The sequence below is a fragment of the Phalacrocorax aristotelis genome, chromosome Z, assembly GCF_949628215.1.
Source record: "Phalacrocorax aristotelis chromosome Z, bGulAri2.1, whole genome shotgun sequence".
Taxonomy (NCBI): Eukaryota; Metazoa; Chordata; class Aves; order Suliformes; family Phalacrocoracidae; genus Phalacrocorax; species Phalacrocorax aristotelis.
The window spans coordinates 36,753,213-36,775,099 of NC_134311.1; the positions used below are offsets into that span (position 1 = coordinate 36,753,213).

Here is a 21,887-nt window from a genome sequence, read left to right on the forward strand (position 1 = left end):
AACAATGAAAATAGCTGTGGTTACAGAGTAATAGCTGTAAAGAAGACAAATGCTATGCATATGCAGCATTAGCCCATACAGTACCTTCATTAATAAACTGCAACGCTTAGTTTTAGTTCGTAGGTCTCCCACTTGTCTGCTGGAGGTACCATTCCATACCCAAGCAGATTGCACTGTTAGGAGGTTTTCTCTCTTTGTCTCCTTCCCTTCGGCTTGTCTTTGTCATTAATTTAATTCCATTCACTTGCCCTGAAATTGCATTTCTTCCTGATTGCCTACCCTCTCAAAATGCTTGCAGCACCCTGGTGACCCCTTGTTGTTGTCTCCATTTAGACCTCAGAAGTAGTTCACAGAAGGCAGCACCCTGGGGTCAAGAGACCCCCTTGGGCTTGGTACCCAGAAATCCACCGTTACTCTTCTTGTAAGACCAAGTACCTGTTTGTTTGGGTTTTTTTCTCAAGGTACATGTATGCTAGATCCCCCACTGAGAGGATATAAGAGGGTATAAGTACTGCAATTCAGAAACCAGTGTGAAAATAAGTTCAGCTCTAGTCTCTTTGGGTCAAACTTCCAATGCTTAAAGATTTCCAGGAGACCTGTGTGTCCTCAGTCTGAAGTGGATTTTGAATGGTGGATTCTGAACTGGTACAGGTGAGTCTATGTATAACTGCAGGATGATCCATGCAAAAGAAGTAGGAATTTCAGCCAGCCTGCGGTATTTTCACCCACACTATTCTCCGTCAGATCCTTTGCTCAGAGGAAAAGATCTGGGATAGCAGTTGCTAACAGCAAGAAGGTAAAAATATTTATTTAGTAGAAAACTGTCCTTTTTGAGCATACAAGGTCTTGGAGAGCTCTCTTCTTCAGAAGTGTAGGCTGAAAAATTGCCAGCACATACAGTCCTAAACCAAACATTGTGAGTTTTTTAAGCTGTCCTTCTTTGATGTATTTGCCAAAGCCCCATTTTAGGATTCAGTCTTTCCCCTGTTGTCATCATTAGCAGTATCATTAAGTTTTTCATGGGAGGCAAGCAGTTGATTGCTAGGTGTTCATAAATAAATGGAATAAAGACTGTTTAACTAAGGTGACATTAAACAGGAACTTTCAAAAGAGTGAAAATTAAAAATACCATGTAGAAACAGTATACATTGATGCATTATATTATAAATACTGAGACTGTTGGTCCATCGTAGTGGGTAAACAGTAATATTTAACTGTGAAGAAGTAGCAGAATGGCAAGAAATTGCCAGCAGCAAAGACATTGCAGGTGGGATTTGTTGGGTAAATTTATATGCATAAGTTCAGCAGGCTTTTAGAATAGCTGTAAATAGCCCAATTTTATGTTTGATAAGGAGGTTTCACCTGACGGCTAAAAAAGAAAAAACAACAAAATAAGTCCTTTTTCAGACCCACTCAGAAAAACATAACAACAGAAAGTTAAGAAGGAGGTCTGAAAATTAAATCAAAAAAGAAGTCCGTGGGTATTGGAAAGGGGGTTTGTTTGAAGCCCTAGATGGAGAAGGGCCCCTGCAGTTTGTCCTCTCTGGCATATTTACTTATAAATATCTGGTTTACAATACACTAAGCCCTCCCTTGGGTCAGTCTGTTTCTGAAGCATGGTAAACACAAAAGGATATGCTGTAACCACCCTTTCGGGGGTGGGGGGAGGAAGAAAGAAAAATAATTTTTAAAAAAAGTTCTCTTTTACTCTCAAAATCTATCTTTCAATATTTAAAGAAATTAATTATAAGGGTGACATTATATATATATTTTTTTCTGTGTATGCATGTGTATAAAAAGAGATATATTTAAGAGAAGCAGAAAATGCGTTATTTAAGTAATAATGAAAAATGCCAGGCAGCATATCATTCTCAGAAAGGATATCTTTTTTCATAGGTGATTAGTGAACAATGTTTATGTTGGATCTATATCAATATACATTTTAAACTAGGATCATATTAGTAGATTCTGTCTTCAGAGCAGCTTAAAACTATTTTTCAGCTTCTCTCTCTCTGCCTTTAAAAGTAATCACTGGTCACAAAAATTCTAAACGCAAAATTTGAGTCCCTGTTAACAAACGTGTTGCTAATGCATGACCAAAAAACCTAGCTGTGTTGATGCCACAATACTAATTGGAGTAAAAGGCAAGAGAGAAAGGTCCCCTTAGAAAAGCAAGTATGTATTTGCTGAAGTACTTACTAGAAGCAGATCTGTGAAACTAAGAAGGAGATTTTCCTTCCTTAATTTCAGAAAGGAAACATACAACCACCTTTTTGCTCATTTTAAAGAAACGTTGTTATCATAAAATTCAAATTATATTAAAGAAGTTAGGTCATTTTGTAAATAGGACCCAGCAATCCTGAACATAGAAAGCTGACATGAAGTTCTGCACCCGGGCAAGAGCAGCATCACCTTACATCACCAAAATGTCTGGCAACAGTTACTTTTCAGAGAGCTACTTCCTAAAAATAGATCTGCCAGTTCAGACGGTGAAACTGTAAGTGCCGTGGTTAGTCAACATAGACTAATGAGCTGTTTTTGAATAAAATAGGTAGTTTAATATTACTAAGCATACTAGGTTTTGTGTGGCACAGAAAAAGGTGGTGAAAGATAAAAGATGCTGTGAAGCTGACCATAGCTGGACTTTATTCGCCTATTGTGATAGCAGTTACGCTCTCAGTGAAAGGTTGATGGAGACCACCAAGAGAAGAAAAAAAAATCTGCCAGAAAGTTCAGGAATGCACCAGGCTTCAAACTCAATAAAAATAATATAAATGTCAGCAGAGATTAGAGGAACTGAAATATGTATTTTTACTACTTTAACTCCTGTGAAACAGCAATAAAACTTATCACAATAGGGGCCTGGCAACGCCTACCCATATTAGTTTTGCCTTTTAAAAGTATGGAATAATTTCAACATTTGCTTTTATTTTCTCTTGTTAAAAATGGCTTTAAGAAGTGGCAGAATTTCATCCTCCGTAATTCTGGAAGCATTCTTTGCAAACAAGCAGGTTTTCCCTGCTTAATATTCTTATTCTTTTAAAAAGTAGCCAAAATCTACAAAAATCAATCACTAAGTGAAGTGACAAAAGAAATATGATTTCACTCAGAATCCAGTTTCCACTTGGGGTGTTTTGATCTAAGGCAGACATCTAGCTAGGCTACCCAGCTGCATCTATGTGACCAGAAGTGTCTCTGTGTCAGTGTGTATGTGCGTGTATGTGAGTGTATAACAAATGCAACGTTGGCAACTCACAGTGAATTTCACTCTACTTGATTTTTGTTTTCTTCACTTAATAACACAAGACACTTTCAGAATTAAATTGTGGGAAAATCTGCAATGACCCTCACAAAAACAAGAGAGTGAAGGAAAAAAATGCTCATTCTTCTTCTTCAACCTTAAAAATAAATACTTGGGTTTTGAGCACTAGGCAAGTGTAGTAACACCGGGGAAGAAGACCAGCCCAAATCTAGTGCATAGTGAGCATCTTACCAACAACTTCAGGGAGCACTGAATTCTTGAGAAATGTCACTAATCTCAAATTCTGGCCACTGTTTCATCATAATAAATGACAGGAATATTCTAATTAGTGGCAAATATTAAGACCCCTTATAGTCCTTTACACCACAGGAGAAGTTCATACTCTGGAATCTAGACTCACCCCACAGCTACTAACTATGTATCTAACCAAGGATGCTGCAGGTGGATCTTGGCTAGAGATAGAGTTGTGCGGGCAAAATGTAATATTGAAACCAAGAGTGAAAGTTAAGAGGAACTTCCTTATGCCAAAGGCTGCTGAGGGGACAAACAGAGCTGAGAGAAGACCATGGAGAGCTGAGTGGTTGCTCTTGGGATGAGAAAGGGGAAGGATGAAGTTCCTTGAATGGTCTTTTAGAAAGAGTGGCCACTGTCCTGTGGAGCTGTGCTCTACGTATTCAGGCCTCTCTTGAAGACATGGCAGTACCAAGCAGTACCAAATTAACTTCCCTAGGCTTGGAAATAGGCTAAATTACTATTTTGCTGCTCTATATAACCTGCTGCAGTGGGATGTTGCCTTTTTTTCTTATTCTTTGATTCACAAATCCCTGATTCATTACAAAATAACACTGCAGAATTATGTTCATCTGCTCCTTCCATAAGAGAAATCTATTGAAATACAGGCTTTTAAAAGCACAGTTCATCCTTGTAAAGTCTTTTTATGGGGACCCAGGGGCTTACAGGCCTCATGAGATGGATGTCTATCTGCATCATACCCCAGACAATTCTGCTATTTGTGTTTTTGGAAGATGTGCATAGTGTTTGCACCAGCAACAGTCTTCCCATTCCAGAAAAGTCATAGAATTTAACCACACTCCTGTCATAGTGCTGAGGCTTTGCTGGTTTTCAAGAATAATGTCCAGGATGAAGTAGATTTTCAATGGCATAGGACTTCAATGCTGTGTAAAAGACACCAAGGCATGGAATAATGGGTTTATGTGGAACCAGAGTATTAACAATGGTTCTAAGCTCCACATGTGCTCTATGTCCTTGATATTAGCAACAGTTTTGGGTGCCACTGTATTGATGAAAAGCAACACAATACAAATCGGGTGTTGTTTTCTTTCCTCTCCCCTTTAGCTCCTAGTAATAAAAAATTTATTTTCTCAATAGAGACTGTCAAATAATGTAAAATGCACATTGCTCACAGCAGTTTCCAGAGTCATATATGTAATTTCCCCTCGTCTGGCTGTCTATAGCAGCACATCTTTCTCATAGTTTTCATGTGAGAGAGCATGCTATGATTATACAGTCAAGAATTAAAATTGCTACCAAGATGCTGTTACAGGCATGCATCACTTCTGTGTCTCTCAGCTGAAAAAGCACTGTCATTGCTTATGCTACAAACTGCTTTTCCACTTTCATATTTTTCATCTTTCCAATCTTAAGAAATCCTACCAAAATAGCTACTGCATGGATCTGGTTGGTCATGATTCCAAGCACTGTCCATCTTACTGATCCCATAATTGGGGTAGTGCAGCAGTTTTCCTCCAGGCTTTTAGTCTTGTGAGAGCCAGCAGCGGCAAGCAGCAAGCAACAATACAACTATGTGCTGGGTACAAAGAAAACACTGAAGAGCTATCTTTGGGCTTTATGTAAAATATTCTGAAGTAATTGTGGAGTACATGTGAGCCATGTGAGCTGGGGCAGGGTTCATAGCCGAAGAGCCTGTCTCTATGTCCTTCCACAAGGATAGTGTATGGATCAAATCTCTCCAACCCAAAAGACTCTGATGCCTTCACCACTTGACTGAGAAACTAGATGGTTCTCTGTAACATGCACTGTCACAGAGACGTAGATTTATCCATAGTAACTTCACCAGCATTCAAACCACAGAAACATTGAGCTAGTCTGTAATCAAAATACTAATTCAGTTCTGAAACAGTAATATTAAAGAGAAAACATTGCAATCTCAGAATAAGCAGGAGAGGATTCCAGGAAAGAAGTTTGTTTAAAACCAGATACAACATCTCATAAAAGATGCTAGGCAGGTAAGTATTTCAAAAGAGCCCAAAACCTGAGTTTCAGATTATACTCACATGAGTTTAATTTTGTGCCTACCAATTAACTCACCTAAAGTTGATTTCATAATTAGAAAGGATATACAGTATACACCTCATGTAAAGTGAGACATACTAATAGCACATACATTCAAGTACATATGAAACATTTTAAACTAGAAGTCAATCTTGCAAAACTGTATTTTAAAGTAGCTTTCTTTCTTAAGTTTATCCATATGTTAGAGTAATAAGATCCCAATTTCTCAGTTTTTAATTACACTGTAAGTTAAATGTTGGAGAAAAAGATGATATTATGAAATGAGAGATAAATCTACAGTGACCAAGAAGCCAACCATTAATTCAGGAAGAAAAAAATCATTGTAGTTTCTAGGATCAGAGATATCTTTGAATGTACAGTAGCTCATTTGTTAATGAATGCAGAACGGCCAGTAAATAAGAGACCTCCTTCATTATGGCTGCCCCACAGTTATCTAAACCTTATTTTGCAACAGCATGGAGAGAATAAAAACTTCTTAAGCTGGTTATCCTTCACTCTGAGACAGGATAATCTTTGAGAAACGTTTTACGGTGCATCTTTTGAAGAAACGTGCATTAGTCCTTACTGAAAAAACATTTGGTTGACCTTGAAAATAGAGCATTCATGAGAAGTATGAGCAGAAGTTTTCATTATTCCTTAAACCCTGCCTTCAGAGAGACAAAAAATTCCTCCCTCCATTGCCGCTCCACAATATCCAGTTGCCAGGCAACTGATCTTTTATGGTGGGTCTCCATGGTGACTGATGTACACAAAATCATAAATCCCATTACCTAACTAAATACTAGGGCTGCGCTATAAAAAGAGAAAGAATGACTCTGAAGTTTAAGGAGATAATGTAAAAGAGTAACAATGAGATTAAAAATAATAAACTGCGGTTGCTGATATTATGGTTGATATGGTTCATCTTACCAAACTTTCTCTTTCCATTTTCCTATAAGCCATGCCAAACCGTTTTTCTCCTAATTTACTAAGTACAGTTTCAGCATAATTAAGCCAGCTAAGGAAACCACTACACTCGGCAGGTAAAGCGTCAGCCACAGTTAAGACCAATCTGTGCACAGAGTAGTGCTAACATTGTCGTAGTCCACTGAAAAGCCTTTGGGGTAGATAAATCAAAGCTGAAGATAGCTGGTGTGCTACAGTGGCTAAGCAGATAGTTATACCACTTGCCTAGTGGAAAGTCAAAATAAGAAGTTGCTCCCCTTGATCACACAGAGGAATCAATTGGCCGCAGAACCAGGTCTGATCTGAACACATCCTCATGGGCTCTCCAGAAGGATCTTACCGCTGCTGATACTATGGCAAAGACCAGGACAAGGCAAAAACCTGAACTGTGCAGAGTTTTTCTGAACTCAGTGATAGTAGGTCTAACATCCATTTGGACACCCATGTCAACAAGTCATTTTAGCAGCACTCTTAAAAGATGAAAGCAATGTAATTTTGCATCTTTGAGTGGAGAAGGGCTGCATTTGCATTTCTACTTATTCTCTATTTATTTATGTCCTTCACTGTATGTCACAGACAGGGAACCTCTGTGGCTTTTACCTCTTAAATCCTACTCCCTTCTGGATAGACTATGTCTTTTAAGTACCAGTTGGTGCCACAATGTCCCCCAAGATGGGACATCCCACAAGATGTTTAGTTGTCTACACTTTTTGTTACAATCCATGCATCTACGAGGTGACCCACAGCTGGCATATTTGAGACTCTGGTTGAACTTTTAAACATGATGAACACACAATACATCCAAGTAAATTTAAATCACACACAGATCTATTTAAATTCATTTTAAAATCTGACCATATGATTACTTCCTTGAGTAGAGTGCATTCAAGTTACACTCCCAAGAAGGAAATAAATTATTCCACCCAAAATACATATAGTACTTTCCTTATCTGCATTTATAGTGCGGATGAGATGAACAATTTTAGAAGCAGATGTATGATTTGCAATTGCCTATGCCATTATTATTTTTTTTTAAGTGTGTAAAAGTTGAAACTTATTTATGGCTGCAAACTAATAATAGTAGCATAGCAAGGGTATTATAGTTTTGAGTGTATACAGATTATGCAAAAATACTGACTATTCCTTATGTTAATACCTCTAGTCCTTTAAAAGCCTTATACAGTAAAAGCATTTTGCATGGATCCAGCGATAATAAAAGAAAAATAACCTTTTATGGACGTCTTCCTTGGAACACTTTGCAGATTTCTTCTGCCCCAGCCCCTCATCTGCTCAGAGCAACATCTTTTAAAAATTGATTAATTCATGGTAAAGCAAGAATAGAAAGCTCCATCTCCTGCTTATAATTGTCATTGTATTATGGTGTTCCATAGCCAAAATTAGACAAACACGTACATAACCTTTAAGAAATGTTAAGTGAAATTCACATCTCCATGCCAAAGGTAATTTGTTAATTAATTTAGCCATTTTCTGGCCTCTGAAGATGTCAGTACCTCTCTAGTTCTGACTCTGTGAAGCATCCAAGTTTCCTTGTAAGCATGCTTGCTTTTTTAGGTCCTCTCTCTCCCTTTCTTGATTAAAATTTTCTCTAACTACTTTACAAATACAGTTTGAGTTAGAAATTAATTTGAACTGCAAATCCTTTTCTGAATATTTAATTTACCACAATATGGAATAACTACAAGGCAAGTCTATAGGCCAAGCAGGGATTGTAAAGGAACAGCATCGTTCATTGTTCAGATGAGGAAAGCTTTGTGTGGTTATGAAAGCATAGCAGACCTCATATATTGCCTGAGACTGATTGTCTTTACTTGTGTATTACAGCTCGAGAAATCTTGTGTCAAGACAGCTTGAGAAATCATGGCTATGCTATGACTGTGCCACTGTCTGAATAGACAGTATGTTTCAAAAACTGTAACTGGAGGATACTGTTCTGTTCCACGATGTTGGGGAGTTCAGGAAGAGGTAGGAATACAGAAGAGAAGACTTACGTCGTGAGACAGCTATGAAACACTATTGCTGACTAGCATTGTTGTCTTCTAATGGGAGAAATAACATTTTCTGGAAGAGAATAGTTGCACCCATCTCAATATGCTGTCTCCCTTTAGACCTCCTGCAGGGAACTCTGTCCTGCCTTCTCCCACATGCTTCACAGGTAGATTCCTGGAGATTACAATAGGTTACTTTACAGCAACAGAACAGCTTGCATACCCAACAGCTTGGCAGGTTTTGTTCCTCTCCTTATTGATACATGAGTATTTCCTCCAATAAAATATGAAGCGTCTTGTCTTCCACAAAAGTTGATACGAGCAATACCAAGATCTTTCATTGTTGTCATGGTTTTAGCTGGGATAGAGTTAATTTTCTTCACTGCAGCTGCCATAGTGCTGTGCTTTGGACTGAGTAAGAAAATAATGTTGAGATAACACACCGATGTTTTGGTTGGTGCTGGGTGGTGCTTGTGCTAGTCAAGGACTTCACTAGCTTCCAATGCTCTGCCGGGTGCACAAGAAGCTGGGAGGGGGCACAGCTAAGAGAGAGGATTCAAAGTGACCAAAGGGATATTCCATGTCATGTAACGTCATGCCCAGTATGTTAACTGGGAGGCGCTGGCTGGGGGAGGGAGACAGCAATCGTGGCTGGGGGGCTGGTAGCATTGGTCAGCGGGTGGTGAGTGGTTGCATCGCTTGTGGTTTTTTCCCTTTTCATTTTTATTAATATTAATATTATTATTATTACTATTACTATTTTATTTTAATTATTAAACTTTTCTTATCTGAACCCACAAGGTTTTTTTGCTTTTGCTTTTACTCTTCCAATTCTCTCCCCCATCCCACAGGGATGGGGGAAGTAAGCAAGCCACTGTGTGGTGTTTAGTTGCTAACTGGGGTTGAACCATGACAGTAAGTCAGTCAGAAATTATAATAGGGGAAGTATGAGCAGGCAAGAAAAATAAGAGTAACTAAACACATAAGCTTTTGCTTGTCTTCGTGTTCTTTGGATGAGAACAATTAAAAAGCCTCCTAGCACCAATTGGCAGCTGTCCGCATCACAAAACCACCAGAGAATGTGGTACAATTCAGCACGGTTTCTGATTCTGAGAGACCCAGGGCTGGAAACAAATTGACACTGTAGATCACAGGTTTATTAGCAGGCTGGGTGCAAAAAAAAAGGCTGTCTTTTTGCAGAGTGTCCAGAAGTAAAGGATTACACCTTTAAGTGTGTCCTTCTCCTAGTATTTTGGAGGGCAACTTCGTGATAGATCAGGGTCCTTAATACACTCTGTACATCAGAGTGTATTCTGGTTTAACCAGAATCTCCAGAAATGAAGCTGGCCAGTCTCCCCTCTTGGCCACATACAGCAGGGACTCTGCCTCTACAGCAGCTACACAGAGACGTTGTCCACTGCACTTTTACCTGCCACAGCACCTCTGCACATCCCACCTATGCTGATGCACATGAATTAATAAAAGAGAACTGCCTCACTGAGTTAATCTAAAAACAGCCAGTGAAGCATTCAGAAACATATGTGTAAGGAGGAGAAGGTTAGCATCAGAAATTCAAAGCATTTTACTGTTTTCAAAATTATGAATTACTGCTGTTTAAAAGAAGATTTAAGAAGTATGTTTGTTATTTTGATTGACCCAGACTGCAGTCAGGAGCATCCTCATTTCTTCATTTTCAGAACTTTATTGGGTATTCTTGCTTATTTAATGGGGAACAATGTCTTGCCCTCATAGGAAGGACACTTGAAGGTAGTTGTTATCCTTCCTGCTGCTATTATCCACTCCACCAAGACAGATCATTGGATCCTACCAATAGGTGGGTGATCCTTGAGAGAAAAGATGACATGGCAGATCCGCCTGCCTTGCTCTAAGGTCAGCCATCCCTGGTGCCAGTTCCCCAAGAGTTCTTGTCTTCCTGCTGGAAAAATGGTACCCAAATAGCAGTGTAATGAAGAAGTACCCATGCTTACCGGGGATATGTATGGAAACTAGCGGGTGGCTAACTCTTTTGGTGGTTATAACTTTCCAAAACCCAAACTAAAACAATAAAACTCTCAGCTTTCCAGCCCCACTTGAAAAGACTGGGAGGAACTGTCTATCCTGTCTTTCTGCAGAGCTAAAACTCAGGCACAGAATTTGCAGTCAGGCCTGTGTGTACTGAACAGTCCAAGGATGATATAATTTGCCTTCTGCACCTCAAACATAGCTGTGTCACTGCAAAAGTTATTGAAGACTTGGAACAAACAGATAATCTTTCAGTGAAACCGCAAGTTGATCCCTGAAGGCACTCAGCATGTTCAAGTATTTGCTTGCAACTAACTTGCTTTTCAGAAAATCCCTCATGACAAAATAGAGAGTGCCTAAGCAAGAAAAAATTTTAAAATCCGTAACAAAGAGTAGCCAGTAAATTAATTCATACACTTTTACATGTTCATTACACTTACTCAAGTTTTGTGTTTAAAATTGTTTTCAAAGTTATTTTAAAAACAGAACTGATTTTTTTCCATTTTTGTCAATTCAGTCATATCAGAAATAATGAAGCTATTGATATAAGTCCTGTTTATAAAGAGATTTTAATTATGACAACAAGATCTCTGTAAGCTCGATTTCCAGCTGCATCCAGACTGTCACCAATGTGTGATCATTTGACTTTATGGTATTTCAGCAAGAAGTTGAACTATATTCTTACTCTTATGGTTAAATCAGTATTGCTGGAGCTATGGACCTTCTGCCTGGGAATGTAACTAATGCTCAGCAGCAGAAATACCATCCTAGTAACAGATTTAGATCGGTTTTTCGTTGATATTGTTCACAAAGTGTGAAAAATTCTCAACTTGTACCTCAGTATTGTACAGATTCTATATCTATAAGGCATCACAAAATATTGTTTGAACTGTTTTCTTAGACAGGGTCAATATAGGATGAATTATGCCTCTCCAATGCTAGAGATCCCATAGACTGCTTATTTTAATTTCTTCTAGTATGTCATCAACCTTACCAGTAGAAAGTTTCTTCTAGTGTCTTCTAAGTCTTTTGTAAGTCTCTTAAGCCCTTCTGAGAGTAAGTCTACATTTTTAACTTGGACACTAGAAGAAAATGGATGGAAATCCCTATGCTCAGCTGCTGATCACAGAGAGCATGAGCTATTTTATCTTAAAACTGCAATATCTATCCTGGACCAGTCCAAAGAAGAAATGTTTCCTTCATGAATATGGGATCCCATCTTTAATGCCTCAGTGGTGGATGGAAGAGGGAATGATTTGCCATCATTTGTTGATTTTTAGATTTTTTTTTTGCCTTGTCTCAAAGAATCCTTTCGCCTGAAGTTAAAGCTGCTTTTGACCACTCTCTCTTATAAAGAAACCTCAGGAAAAACAGAAAGTAAGGTAAGGGGAACAGTGCTTATGAAATGCACAGGTCGATATATTTGCTTTCAAAAGTCACCAAATGTCTCTCAAATCCACAGCTAACAGCTAAGCTTGTGAATACCACCACATTTGTTTTGAGGAGAACATGTGGGGTATCAGCTACCACAGCCGAAAGATGATCTTCACATGGCAAGCATTCATGTCCAGAGTAGATCACCTATGACCCAAATAAAACATGCAGACGTACATTCTACCCAGACCTGTTCAGGCAAAAATATGATCTATTTCTTCCAGCACAATAAGTGATCTGATGGAAAGCAAATATCACTTGACCAGGATGAATAACAGTGAATGAAAACAATCACATACCAATAAAAGAACATTTTTCATAATCATAGTTCCACTCCAGAAACTCAAAGAAAATTTAAAAAGCTGATAGTTTTACTGGAAAATGGCACCTATGTACAGAGGTACTGATTTTGTGGCATTTTGCAATCTTTCTGCTTCTTCCCCACCACATAAACATTAACACCTTTTTCCCCTCCATTCCCTCACACCTCTCTACTGTCCTATAGTCTGTCTGTCCTTAGCACAAGCATCTCTTGCTCACTGGTATCAATGGCCTTTCTTGCTCAGGTGTTCTAATTAAGCAGCATGACCACAGTCAGCTAAGAGCAATTGCACCTAATTTGCATTTAGATTAGACTTTCCTGCTTCTTCTCAAACTTGCTGGAGGAATGCTGGATCTGAAGGCTTTGTCTGCTTTTTCCACCTGTAGCACCTCATCTAATAAGATATGACTTCTTCCTATAGTCTTCTACGAACAAAGGTTCCCTCTATGTTAAGAATAAACAGAGTATATTGACTAGACTTATTTTTAGCATATACAGTTTATATCAACATTTTAAAATGTGTATAAGTTTAAGAGAGAAGACCTAAACAACTGACTAGTTTCAATAAATTACACCCCTTTATTTGCTTTTAGATGCTTTTTAGAGGCACAATCTTTGCTTCTCTATCCCTCCTGCACAACTGCGTAGTTCCTTGGTGGTATGAGCAATGTTTGGATATGGCAGAATACCAATTGTGTGTGAGGCCAAGAGCTTAGCAGGATTCAAGGAAGGATTATACATTTGTATGGGTAATGAGAGCATCCAAAGTTACATTAAACAGCATAAAAATTAAAGGAATAAATGTTAATTCTTAAATTCTGAAAACAACTATCCAGCTAGGAGCTGTGTGGAGACTTTTACCAGTAAGTAGGTTACAGCAGAGTTATGTGACTACCCTGCTGAGCTAGCAGTACAGTTCCTATATTCCTTCACTGCTGTGTAATCATGCCAGCTTTAGTTCCACCAACATTGGACAACAATTTGTCACCTAAAGGAAAATGGATGTAACTGTATCTTGAGAGACTCTTACAGTTCACAACAACTAAACAATAAGGTACTCTGTGAAAAAGTGGCAAGAATGAAGGTGATAAGTATACTGAAGACACAGCAAATACTCTCATTTTTTGCAAAGGAAAATCAGTCCTTCAGAATTTTTTTTTTGATTGGTGCTAAATTCTAAAAGCCTCTTGTTCCCTTCTATAAACACCGGAGATTAGAAATAAGATAAACAATAGAACAAACAACACAGTTGTTAGTAGAAACTCAGCCTGGAAAAGAATTACACTGTTTCTCAGTGTCATAAATAAAAAGTAATTGTTGGGGTTTTTTTTTTTAAAAAAAAAAGACAATTCAACTTCAAAGACTTCCTGTGTTTTCTAACAGTTGAACAAAATTAGATTACAAAATCTTTTCTATTTTCTTTTATCACCTCTCTAAAGAAGAAGGAAGCCAGAAGAAACGAAAACACAAGGCTCAAACACCTCCAGGAAATGCTTGTGTAAGGCTTATTTATCTTTTAACTAACATTTGTTAACCATGGATTAGTGGAACAGCCTCTTGTAATTATGGTTACTGTTCCATTTGTGGAGGCCAGTGAATCTTTAAATAACAGGCTGACCACCCGGGAGCACAAGTATTGAGTCAGCCACATCTCCATAGGCACCACATTTGGATGATTATCCCAAAAGATGACATGCTAACACACACATACACAACAAAGGAGGTTTATGCTCACAGCTTCAGTCACTTTCAGTCCCTGTAGTGGTTTCGAGTTCAATAAAACCAGGGTGGCCCCTGAGATAATGTGCTACATTTTATTATGGGAGAAATAGCTGGTGAAGACAGTCTTTGTTAAATACTGGTCATTCTGGCAGCTATCACAGCATCCTTCAGCTATAACCTCAGACACGGGACTGCAATAGGAGTTAGGATACGGGCCCAAGGAAGAAGGGTTCAGTTTGCTTAAAGGCTGTATACATTTGAAAAAGGCATACATTCATGTGTATATACATAGGTAGATATACACATACATACGCGTATACACGTATATATCAAGTAAGAAGAAAAACAAAACTATTCTTTTATTCCTAAGAATCTGTATAGTTAAAGGGATTTTACTACATGTTTGTTATTGTCTTTATTACTGCCTCAGGGCTTACCATTCAAATCACCACTTCCAAGATAAGAGACTTTATGACCTTTATTGTATGGATCATTCATCTTTGAGACTTAATCTGTAGTTCCTTGGGGTCAGATCACAGACCTAGTTCTCAAGAACCTAGATCCAAAGAAATCCAGCCAGCCAGCAAAGTACACTGAGAGATTCTGTGCTGTACCAGCCTTCCCTTCTCTCATAGCTCCACCTAAGTTGTGCTGGCATCAGAGATGCACCCAGATATCATCTGAAGAATTTACAAAGAAAGACATTCCATCTCAGTCTGAGATTTATAATGGTCAGTTTACAAAACCACACATATGTGAAGACTAAAGGGCTTTCTGGAAGCCTTGCAGCAGAGCTGGTGACCTTGCCCTAGCCCAGGGCATAGCTATAGGTGTAAAGGCATCATTGTATAAAACCTCTTCTTCCAGAAAATTTGCTCTCATATATCCATTGTCTAATAAATTATCCCTCTAGAATAGAATTTCAGAAAGAGACCTAACACTCTTCAGAAATCCTCCCCTAAGTAAACAGGGGCAAGGAATCTGGCTTTTACTTAGTTGTCACTCAGTCCTTCTATAATGCACAAATAATATGTGTGTAATATATACACACTTACAGGCCTGTTTTGATGGCATCTAGGCATTCAAAGAGGATTTGGTTTCCCATTGTGCAAGGCATTATATAAACACTGATTTAAAAGGTGGTCCTTTCCCCAGAGGCCTTACGACATAGTCTGAATGCTTTGCTGATGGATGCCTCACCATCTGTGCAAACTCAGTTACCAAACCATTGCCTGATCACATATAGGCAATGCACATCTGAAGCGAAAATGTTGCAGTGTAGACAATTCCAGGCACAATGTAGATCTGCTGCAATTTTGAAAATATAACAGGTATTTTAAATTATTTCTGGGATGTACAAAAATTCAGCTGCAGAGCTTTGAACAAGGTCATCTGTAGTGCGTGTGAGGATTTGATTCTTTGTTTATACAAAGTTTCTTCTCTTGGGGGTGGGGGGGAGGAGGATGTTTAATGTTTTTCAGAACATTATTTCAAAAATCGTCAAATAAACTTGAAAGGCGGAGTACATAGTGCAGAGCAGGTACACCCACACTGTGTATGGTAACTCTTGCCCAGAGGTAGACCTCCCATTTGCCTCCTGGCTCCATGTTGGTTTGAGATCTGAATGCATTGCTACCATGCAGTGTTCTCTCTCTCTGACTTTCTTTGGAAGGAAAACCCTAGGCAGGGAGGAACCATAATTCACTGCCTAGGGTTTCCTCTGGTTTGGAGGAGCAGGGTCTGAGGAGCACTGATGGATCAGTACTGCCAGAAGGATGTTGCCCAGCAAAGTGGTAGGTACCCCAGGACCTTCAGGAGAGTGGCAGAGCTTGCCATGGTTATTCAGCAGACCACAGCCTTTGTGTTACCCACTGGATCGCCTTCTAATGGCAGGTGAGACGTAATGGGTAGCAATGAGGGTTTGGTCCTCTGCAAGTATTGACTCCTCTGGGTTTCTTCCCTGGAGCAGTCTGTGAAGGCATTTCTGTGAAATGTCACCACTTGCTCTCTCACCTCATGGCAAGGATGCACACAGACAGAAAATAGTTATTTCTCCTGCAGTTTTTAAGCTTTCACTGAGCCGTCTTTCTCTGCTGCCTTTATCGTTGTGTACCTCCTGCCTGCTCCTCCAACTTTTGGGACTAGATTCAGAGTACAGTCATTTACACCCAATTATCTTTTAGTTTGTACACAGACTTTCCGTAAAATAGATTTTCCTTGCTGACAGTTAGCAAATGAGATATTGAGACTCTCAACTTACTCCTTAGACTGTTTCATTCTGGCAACGAGATGCTGCCTATGGAGAATGGCTCATTCTATTGTTTCCCTATCAAAAAGAATTTGGGGGAGGGACTGAAAAAGTGGAAAAGTTACAAGACAAAACAGCTAGAGTTGTAATCATGCTCCGTTCTTTTCAGGCTGCTGCAACACTTAAAGGTAGCTTGCTTTGGATACCAAAAATGTTGGAAAGCATTACCAAGGCATGATGTACAAAATCTGCCATTTACGCCAAAATACTTTTGCCTAATAAGACAGATGAACTAAGAAAAGCCAAGACCAAGATTGCAGTTAGGGACAGAGGGAAGTTTGTCATATCAAATGATCGCTGTAACAATTTTAGGTTATACATCTGCAATTAACCCACACTGCAGCTACAGTTAGCACTATAGCCAAAGACCTAATAAAAAAATACACATTACAATTTCCCTGTGCCTTCACAGTAGATGTTTTTTCAGATGGCTGAGACCCCGGACTAACATGTCCATCTGCCACAAAACTAGTGGAAGGAGCTGCATCGTAAGCACTTTTCATGTCGGAGTGGGAATTGGCTGTAAAGCATGAAAAATCCTGTGTTATCTGGAATATGTAGTGTCCAGTGTTGGTGCAAGGAGTCTTCAAAGCCTTTGCAGACTGGACACCTGAGATTCAGTAGGGTCATGGTGTAGGTGGGCAGGAGGGCAGCTGCTTGTAGAAGGGGTTTCTATGCTCTGCTTATCCCCCATTTTGTGACTGAGAGAATGAGGGGTTGAGAGTCAGCAACTGGCAACTGCTCTGAAGTTGAGGCTTAAGCTAAAATTAATCTTAGAACCACAAACTATTTCATAACATCTTTCATAATAACAGCAGTTTATTGCCTTGTGATGCTAAGTCCTTCCCTGTTTCTTCACTCTGAAAAACCTCTATTGTGCTGGCTTCTTCCTGTTTCATTGAAGGGAACAGCTTGTATGAATCAGGGATGAACCACTCTCCAGAGTTATGAATACCCAGCTATCACTCCCTGTCTCAACTGTCCAGAAAGGCCAGAGCTACATCTTCAAATATCTTTCCATTCCTCCACTCTTTTCCTTCTGTGAAAGGGAGCCATGGCTCCCAGGATATTAGCCAAGTGAGCATATAATGACAAATCAGGCCTCCTAATGGCACGAGAAACATATAAGTGTTAGTTTGTGTCCAGTATTCACTGAAAAGTTATTTCTGCTTATAATTTTCTTGCATACTTTTTTTTAAAAAGTAAATTCCTTTTGAAGGAACAGAAGGTGGGGGTGTTAAATTGAGACACCCCCCAACACAGGTGCCCTTTCACTGAAACTTTAAAGACCATCTGAAGACATCACACAGTCTGACAATACACAAACGTCAAAGATTCCACCTTGACTTCTTAAGAAACAAATGGATAAATAAGCTGATAAGAAAATCGGTATTATTTATGAGTTGTCAGTCTTCTAAGAGCTTACTTGGTCTGTTTTCAGATTTTCTGGTTCTTCAGTACTCTGGAAAATTTTGCCTGGCTTAACAATGTTCTTGAACTTTTCAGTTCCTTCTCTGGTGGTGCAGAACCTCCTGTTAGCCCTCCTTGGCCCTCTTCATAATCAGTGTTTTCACAAATAACCTGAAAGGGCTAATGAGCAAACCTTTATAACTTAGCATAAATTTGGGATTTAGAGTACATATATAAAAACGTAAATAATTAATAAATCCACTTTTCCCCCTAAACCAAAACAAAACCACCAGTGTTAAAGGGTGGATATGACAAGCTCGTCTACAGAGCTTTCACAGTCAGTTACAGTATAATACCAAGTGCAGAGTATTTATTACGTGCAGTGCTGGACACTGTAGGGTTTCATTGTGAGTCTGCAAGCAAACGACTGTTCAGCATTTGGATGGAGTACACAGCCAAATAAGATTACCACAGAAAACATGGGACATGAGAAGAATATTGTTTTCTGACCATGAAAAGACCACACACACAGTCCATGTGGAATGCGTGCTGGACCATCTTCAAAAACATAGAAGTTGCATTCTCTGTTACGCTCACAGGCTGGTTTAATTAAATATAGGCATTAGGCCGTAAATGTGTTGGCAGCGTCACACTGAAATGCTGCTGTTCTACAAGTAACTTCCTTACTGTAGTTTACTCTTTTAAAATGGTACTGTATTTTTTCATTCTGCTTAAGATTGTAGAGGCTTGCAAAGGAACATATTTCTATAAATCAGAATCTTGAAAAACATAATGTGAAAAATAACTCATTAATTTAATTTATACATATTTATAAATTAAGTCATGAAAAATATAAGCTTTTACAAGCTGTAGGCCTCAAAAGATAGTTCTGGGTCATATTATAAATTCAAGTGGATCTCTGTTTTATATTTTAATAATGAATTTTTCTGAGAGCACTATTTAATATTTAATACTATTACTTTTTATATACTTACCCATTTTTTATATATTTACATAAATGCCATCTGTATTTTGCTCTGTTTACAGTGTCAAAGCTAGACTGTGGCCGAATAACTCAGGTTAAAATATTTGTCACAAAAAATGTAATTAAATAAAACTTACTATAAGATCTTTGTAAATTTTAGGAACATAAACCTGAACCATTCTCTTTGCACAGGCATTTTTAGCCTTGAAATTTCAAGATCTGTTTAAAGATCTCCAATGGTCTGTATAATACTGATTTTCTTCTCCTGAAAACATAATTCCATGGATAAAAGCAATCCCTGTTTACTGAGGCCGCAGTTACGTATGCACATGCTCATCAGCTAAGATCACAGCTTTTCATGGGCACTGTTATTCCAGTAAAAGCAATGAAGCTTTATATCTCTCATGAATTCAGAAAGCAGTAAACTTCTGGCTGGAAAAGATACTTATTCTTGTCGAAGAAAACTTTTTTTGTTACGAATTTTGACCCACCTGCAAACTTTCAATGGGCTTCATTTTGCAGGTGTAAATTAGCATAAGCTAAGCAGAGAAGCAATGCTAATGAGAAATAGGCACCAAGAAAGAGCTCATGGGCAAGAAAAGATCCGACATGAGTGGGGTGAGAATACTTTCAAGCCCCAGAACCAGCCCAGGTAGCTCCTGCACTGTTGCAGAAATTACCATTTCTTCTACTCTTTCTTCTGTCACCCTTGCCTTTTGTAGCCAAACAGTTTATTTGCGGGATAAGGGACGTAGCGATAGGAGTGCTCTTCCCAGTTGTGTGTTCTTCTGATAGCAAATTGCATTACATCTTATCTTTTGACCTTTTTCTTTCAGGGACTTAACATCTGATTTTGGGTCAGGCCTTGCTAAGAGGCTGGCCAGCAGTTAGCAACCCTTAACCTCTGGAAGTAGCATTTCTAGGTGTTTTAGCTTTCTTTGTGGTTTAGCTTGGAAGCATTTTTTAAGGCATCTGTCTTGGGAGGGGTGTAACACAGTTGGTTATGTGTTATTTGTATTGCTCTGAATTTACTAGCTCCACTACTTCTTTAAGACTCAGAATAAAATTCTGCTAAACTCACTCCTTTCATGTTGCTTCTCTGAGCCAAATCCTTTGAATTTCACATGGTTACCAAATCATGTCTGAGGTCAGTGTGCCCCCACTCAGGATACCTCTCGGAGACTTCCCACCAGCCTTTAAGGGAAGATTTGGTTTCTGAGGGCTGGGGAAGGTTTTCTCTGCCGCCCCCGCTCCACACGCCACCCCCCCCCCCAAGTCCCTAGCATATCCCAGAGATCTTGAAGCTGTCATGAAAGAAACTGGTGTGCTTCATAACCTATTTCCAGGCTACCCTGGTATGGTAAACTCTTTGAGCAGGGCAGTTTGTGCATAAGTGGCTCTGTAGCTAAGGTATCAGTGTGGCCTGAATGAAGCATTCACCTCCGTGGTAACTGTGGATATACATCACTGTGTAAATAAAAGTGCTTTAGGAGGCACAGCACTGTTTACTCCTGCTCTGAGGAAAAAGGTTATTTAAATATATTTAAATAGGAGCCAAAATATTTGGGGGAATGGAAAGACTACACCAGTCTTTACAACTTAAGTTACACCTCTCCTGCAGTTCCTTGATCATGGTTTGCGTAGTCCTCAGGGCATGGTGTCCTCCAATTTTTCCGATGTACAGGGAGAGGGCTGTCAAATGAGCAGCCATTTTCCCAGATTGACAGCAGTGTATTTATTCTGCTTTGAGCCTGCATCCGTGCACATCTCAAGTTAGAGTTTGGTACTGAAAACATATGTTGTTTTAATCTGCTTTATGTCTAGTATCGGTAATAACAGCAGCAATATAACCCATTTATTTCACCCGAATGAAAGAAGCCAAAAGCCACTCTTTTAATGATTTTTCCATTCCTGCTGTTTATATTTTTATAATGTCTATTAATTGGAGACTATCAGTAAAACAATACTGTGTATGCTATTTAGGAGCCATGTTTAAAAAGAACTCATTAGCTGACAAGTTGTTACAGAAAAATACTTTGGTGTTTAAAATCAATAAATAAAAAGCACATGCTTTCCAGCCCAGTCTTCAGTGGCTGGCACTGAAAGGAGTTCCCCCATTTTCTGAAAGCCCTTCCATGCGGGAGAGTGAGCTTACTTCCTAAGGAAATTACTGTGGAGGTGTCTGTAAGAGAAAACCAGGCACCACTTTGCAGCTCTACAACTGCAATGAGAGTAGTCATGAATGAACGCTGAGCCAAAAGAGTGATGCATGTTTACATTATGCTTACTACATTATTCCCGCAAATGCATAAAAATGTAGCTGCCATGAACAACTGCCATGTATAGCACTTAGTATTTGGAAAAGCATTTGGTTCTGGGTGTAAGGTTCTGTGTCAACCTGCTGTAAAAAATCCTCCTCCAGACAGTTGCAGGTTTGGAGACGTGAATGCTCTGGCCATAATGCACACTGCAGCAGATGCGCAGTGCCTGTTGGTGTGTTTAGTCGGAAGGGCCATTCTTTTCTGCACTGGGTTTTCATTTAAAGAAACCCCACTGCCCCTTACGCTGTTCTGGGACTTTAAAAGGAGCAAAGTCACTTTGCACTGCTCCAGTGACGCAGGGGGAGATGATGGACTGCATGCATGTTTCCTTTGGCACCTGGAGAGGTTCCTCCCCCTCCCTCCCTCCTACCTGGCACAGGTTAAGCTGGTACTACTGTTTGTGGGACCCTATGATGAACTGGGTCAATGAGTGAGCCAAGCTGGAAATTACCCTTAAAAAAAAAAAAAAGACAGTATTTTTAATCTGGATATATTCCCTGATTACTTCATCTTGTGGCTTCATGAGCACTTGCACTGAAACCACTGAGGGGGCAAAAAATGAGCAGGTGAAAGCCATTTACACGCCCTACCACTCAAAAACACGTGTGTATAAAGCATGCCCATACTGTAGAGACAACAATCAACCCACAGGTATTTGTCTTGTGATTCCTTTCTGATCAGTCAATGATATTTTCTTTTCCTATTGTGAATTCTTTTATTCCTCCTAACCAAGAAGTTTTCCAGAGTCGTACATTTAGAGAGGCTAAAAGAAATTTTAAAGTTAATTTAGATGGTGACTGAAGAAACAAACACTTT

The 21,887-nt window shown here is 39.1% G+C and overlaps 1 long non-coding RNA gene across 2 annotated transcripts in view; it reads left to right on the top strand.

Moving 5' to 3' along the window:
• Window positions 1–9,166, top strand: part of LOC142050760 (uncharacterized) — a 96,036-nt gene extending 86,870 nt beyond the window's left edge. For both annotated transcript variants that reach the window (XR_012658125.1, XR_012658124.1), the window contains one exon: window positions 8,384–9,166. This is a non-coding gene — a long non-coding RNA (uncharacterized LOC142050760). The remainder of the gene's footprint in view (window positions 1–8,383) is intronic.
• Window positions 9,167–21,887: the final 12,721 nt, after the last annotated feature.